Here is a 6,000-nt window from a genome sequence, read left to right as displayed (position 1 = left end):
ACACAGAAAAGCTGAGACTCAGTCACAAATCCCAATGCTTACATTAGCTCTGCTGTATTTCATTTTTATTTACAGACTTATCTAGGAGACAAATTAATAATTTTGGTGTTCCTTTATAATACTCTGATAAAGTTTGTGAGCAAGTGACCTCCAAAGACATTTCATTTCCTGTTTTTCTATTATTCGATGTTGTGTAGAGGTTTTCTCTGAGAGTAAAACCTTTGTATCTCAGAGGGAAACATCTTCAGGCACAGGATGTGTGGAAAGGGAAGTGAAACAACAGGCTATTTTAAGACAGGATGTTTATAGAGAGAAGAAAACAAAAACAACAGACAAACCCCACAACAGGATGTTCCAAGGTAAGGTGAATCCTCCACCCGGCAAAGGATCTCATTGCCAGAGGAACTCAAAAAAGCTCCTGGAAGTCCCTGAAACTGACCATATTCACTAAGCCCTTCCCTCTTCAAGAATATAAAAACAGTGAAGCTCGCTGAGCATCATTCTCAGATGAATCCAGCTACTTGAAAGAAGCAGAAACAACCTCCCTGGAAGAATCAAAGACCAACTGAGCTGTTTTAGATTCCATGTAAGAGTGAGATTATGCAGTACTTGTATTCTGCTTGTCTTATCTTACCTAACATAATGATTTTCAGTTCAATCTATGTTTCATAAATGGCAGAACTTTGTAATACAATAATATTCCATTATGTGTATACATCAATCACATTGTCGCTCACCAATTGATATTTAGGCTACTTCCACATACTGGCTATTGTTAATAAGTTTCTTATTATTTTGTACCGTATGTTCTTATTCTGGCAGTCAATATTCTAGCCTCTAAATGACTAGAGAATAAAGACGTATTAAATATTATGCAATTACTTAATGATTTCTCTTCAGAAAAAGTATTATCTCTCCATCCTACTCCAGTGACACTGAGGAACTGGGAAGGAGTTACTCATCAAATGGCACAATAATACAAAATAAAATTCACTAATAAGACAAATATAACAATTTATCTGTAAATTGTTATACTCATAAATATGTATATACATATGTGCTGTAGAATTACTGTACTCAAAATGGAATTTAGCAGAATTTATCATGAAGTTCTGAATATACTTGTAAGAATTATTAATCAACCTTGAAAATGACACATTTTCCTGCTATGAGACACAAAGTAATAGCAGCAGTACTAGTTCCACATGAGGAATTTGAACAAGAAAGTCAAGCATATATACATCTTAGGAGCTAACATCTCTAATCTTAGGAATTTATCCCAAAGAAATGCGTATGTTTGTGTACTAAATGATATTTAAGTTTGCTCATAGGAGCATTTTTATAACTCCCCCACAGGGAAAACAACTTAAATAGCAATGCAAATGAAATGGACTTTCTTTTCTTTCTTTCTGCTTTAACATCTACCTGTCTGTCTGCCTATCTATCTGTCTGTCTGTCTGCCTGTCTGTCTGTCTGCCTGTCTGTCTATCTGGGGGAGTTGGCTCATTCTATGCCTCACCTATGAAGGTCAGAGGACATTTTGTAGGGATTAGTTCTCTTCTACCTTGGGGATTTTGGCAGCTGAACTCAGCTTAGTGAAAAGCATCTTTACTCCCTGAGTCATCTTGCCAGCTCAGGTTCCCTCTCTTCAAATGTGACATAGTCATACAATGGGATCCTACATGGCAATGTGCCTGTATCTTGAATGTCTTCCAAAGCCTGTGTGCTGGTGTTGAAGGCCTGGTCCCCAGCTTGCTGTTCTATTGGCATGTAGGTGGAATCTTCGGTAGGTTAGGAGGATGCGTTTTGGGGATGTTTCCTAAAAGGGAATTAGGGACTCCAGACTGTCACCATGTCTTTGTTTTGCTTCTGGGCCACCATGAAGTGAGTGTAACAGTGAAGTCTGTCACCACAGAATAAAGTCTGTGAAACTATGAGCCATCATGAAACTTCCATTCCTTTATCTCAGGTATTTGTCGCAGACAGACAAATTTAATATTGAGAAAGTAAGCCAGACTTTAAAAACAAACACGTTTCCACCTAGGAGGTTTTTTAGATGGGCAGAATCAGTGCCTTATGTTAGTAGTTGTGATGCTGGTGACTTTTGGGACAAGAGAGGATGGCAGGACATGTCTATGTGGGATCCTGCTGCTTTATATTTTGACCTAGGTAGCAATGACAGGACTACCTCTGCTTTTTTAGTAACTTTCTGAAGATTCCTGCAAGTTGGATTTTTGCTGCTATGACAAAGTTCCCAAGAAAGCTGAGCGAAAGGAGGGAGGGTTTGTTTGAACTCAGCTCCAGGTGTGGTCTCTGGGTCTTCTTGCTATGAGCCCGTAGCAGCATAGTATAGCATCATGGTAAGAATGGGTGTAGAGAAGAGCTGCTCACCCTGTGGAAGGCGTGAAGCAAAAGACAGGGAAGAGGCTGGGGTGGGGAGGATGGTCTAATACCCTTGCAGGATACATTCCAATAACCTAACTTCCTTTCATTCAGCCCCACCTCTGAAAGGATAGATCTCTGCCAGGTAACACCACAGTCTGGGGACCAAGCTTTTAACACATGGGTTACTATAACAGCAGTATCTTTGGTGATGTAGACACTGCTTCTCCTTCAGTGCTTTGCCTCTCTGTCTCTTATTCTCATCTTCCAGTGCCCCTCCTTCTCTTTCCTTCCTCTCTTGGTTCCCCCTCATACTTTAGCAATAAAAGTTTATTTTATTAAATTAAGAGTTTAAAATGGAATTTTCAAATGCATAAAAGTCAAGGAACTATGTAACCAGCAGGTAGGTCCTCACTCATGAAACATGTTAGCTGAGTTACTCAAAGCGAGGTCCATAAACTACAAGTCTGCGGGTCCTTGCTACCAAATGACAGATTCCCAGAGACTGGGAATAACTGTGCAGGACATTTTGTAGCGTCAAACAGAATTTTTTTTATAACATTTGACTCCAATAATAAACACACAAGGTTTGCATTGTATATGCCCTTTATTTTTAGTGCAATTTTTATAGTAATTCAAGTAGATGTTTCTTATATATTTAGTTTGTGATGACTGAAAAAAGACCACTCATTCACAACGTGGTTTACTAAAGGAAAGGTGATCCACAATGAGCACAAGTAATAATGTTGTACAGAGCCAGGCATGGCAGGGCAATGCATGCCTGAATCTCAGAACTCTGGGGGCAAAGGTGGGAAGATCATGAGTTCTAGGTAGGCCCCCGTGAATTCACAGCTCATGGTTTAGATGCTTGTCCCTGACTGGTGACACAGCTTTTGAAGGCTGCTTAACTTTGAGAGATGGGCTAAGAGTGGAGGCTGTTGGTTATTATGGGTGGGTCCTTCGAGGCATATTTTCCATAGGTGCTTCTTGTCTTGTTCTCTGCTTCCTGGCACTCCATGTAGTGAGCTCTGCTGCTCCCATATCATCCCAGTCACGATAAACTCAACCTCCTGAAACTATGAGCAAAAATATAATATATCTCTCCTCCTTTAAGTTGGCATCAGTGATGAAAAGTAATTAATAAACTGGGCTACATGGGATATTTTAGGCAAGCCTGAGCTCCACAATGAGAACCTGTTTTAAAAACAAAACAAAACATAGCAAAGAACAGGAGAAGAGTCCCAGGACAGACACAACAAATGGAAACCATCAACCAAGATAATAACTAAATTTTGCAATGGTTAGAGGAAATGTAAAGGAACTATATCCTCAGTTAGAAGACAGAAATTACAAGACTTCATTTAAAATGTAAAATACAAGTATGCAGAAAAGGGTAAAGATGAACTCAAGTACAGGAGAAAATGATGTGCTCACGAGACAAGTTGAGCGTGAGCTATACAGAATCCCACCCTTTAGTTCTGACTTAAAGGACACAGTGTGTTGTTCTTACAGCAAGCTTTTGAAGAATATGCTCATGCAGAATAATAAAAGTATACTGTATAAACACACCAATAGCAGCAGCCATAGTTGGTGTCATGCTTTTATTTACTTCTGATTTTGCCCTGCTGTAGACAGACTCAGGGCTTCATGCATTCTAAGCAAATGCTGTACCAAGGAGTTATACCCAAGCTTGTGTGTTATGCTCTCACATAATTGGAGGTTCAGTTAGTATGTTTACCACCACAGACACATGAGTATTGCATTGTACTCTGTATGTCAAAAAGAGAGAAAAATTCTATCATTACAGAACTATATGTATAAAAGAATGGATCTATTTGTATAAATGCTTATATATTGATATTATGTGTGCAGATGTAAGTGGTTACTCAGCCTTTTCTTTTTAGTATTTACACCCATTTTTTTTTTGTCCTTTCCAAATATCCTTTTGTCTTTTCAAGCTCCTGATGCTTCCAACACCTCCCAGTAGTGCCCTCCTGGAGATGAAGTCTTTAACACTCATAGCGGCAATGGACTTTTGGCATCTACACTGTGACAGTTGTCTTCATAAATTTTTAACTGAAACTATTGCCTTAGATAAGTATATGCATTAGATATGTGGCAAATTCTAATGCCAAAAAGAGGCAAAATTAGCATAACTTGTGTGATAGTTAATTATATTTTTTAATTAATCTGTGTGTATGTTGTATTTCAAAACCAGGAACGTGTGTGTGTGTGTGTGTGTGTGTGTGTGTGTGTGTGCATGTGTGTTTTAAAGACCTTGTATATGTTCAGCATGTGCTCTACCATTGAGTTACATCTCCAGCCTTCAATTATTTTCTTATTTTGGGTCATTATGATTATTTGCAAGAATTACAACACACATCTATAATTTCTTAAAATTCACTTACTTTGTAAATCTCTGTGGCAGGAACATATAGCTTCTAATTGGAGTGTTAGGGAAAACAAGCTTTTATGCTAGATACCAATGCGATCCCCATGCCAATCTTATTGCTCACCTCTAATAGGTTTTCTATCTAACCTTTTCGTTCCCCTACATTGCAGTATCTTGTAGCTGGACTCTCTGGACTGGCAGCTCCCAAATAATGACATGGAGACTTCTTAGTAATTTTGAAAGCTTGGCCTTAGCTTAGGCTTGTTCTCAACTAGCTCTTAAAACTTAAATTATCCAATTTATATAAATATACATTTTGTGACATGGCTCATTCATTACCTCTCCTCAGTTCCGAGCCTCCAACTTCCTCTGCATCTGGTGGTGAATCCTCCCCAACTCAGATTCTTCCCAGAGTTCCTATCTCTGCCCAGAAGTCCTACCTATCCTCTCCTGCCTAAGACATTGGACATTTAGCTCATTATCAAATCCATCAGAAGGTGCTTTAAGCAGATGAGGTGAAACAGCTACACATCTTCACACAGTGTGATCAAATATCCTGCAGCAGTATCTATCACTGCACATGTCACTACAGATTGGAAATTGTTTTCACATTCATTAGTCATGTATTAAAAATTAGTTGAACTGGAGAAAGTGATTGTGTTACTCATGAAAGAAATGGAGAGAAAATGTAAAAGTTTTGAGTTTGACAGGTTTTATTGAAATATGTTCTATGAGTCAGAACGAAAGGGTGAACTTCTGTTCTGTGAGTATAAAATATAGTGTTCTTGTTTCCCCAAAGTCAAGCTATTAATTGTGTAATTTGTAAATGGGTTTATAAAATGCTCTGGAGTAAAGATTAAAGATAGGCTCGTGGTCAGGATAGAAACAAAGATGACAGTTCAGTGTTAGTTTTGACTCTGATGCTTAGGAGGAAAGCAACCCTTTGTGGCTTCTGAGCAATGGGGTCTAAAGCCCTATATTCACAATTTTGGAGAGTAATTCTGGAATTTGCGATGAAATGAATAACTTGGTGGGATGCTGACATATCTCCTGTTGTTGCCCACAGCATAAAGATATTCATTTAAAAATAATTGGCACATTCTGGGATGTTTATTATTTAATGTATACTGATTTTCTTGAAGTGATTTCGGTTGATATGTCACTTGTAAAATTTAAAAATAGTCTCTTCCTGTTTCTAAAGTTATGATATTATGATTTTCAAAAGA

Source organism: Microtus oregoni, unplaced genomic scaffold (genome assembly GCF_018167655.1).
Source record: "Microtus oregoni isolate MIOR12 unplaced genomic scaffold, Mior012 000047F_ref0000412, whole genome shotgun sequence".
Classification (NCBI taxonomy): domain Eukaryota; kingdom Metazoa; phylum Chordata; class Mammalia; order Rodentia; family Cricetidae; genus Microtus; species Microtus oregoni.
The sequence above is the reverse complement of the archived record's forward strand: the minus strand, read 5'-3'. Positions refer to the sequence as shown.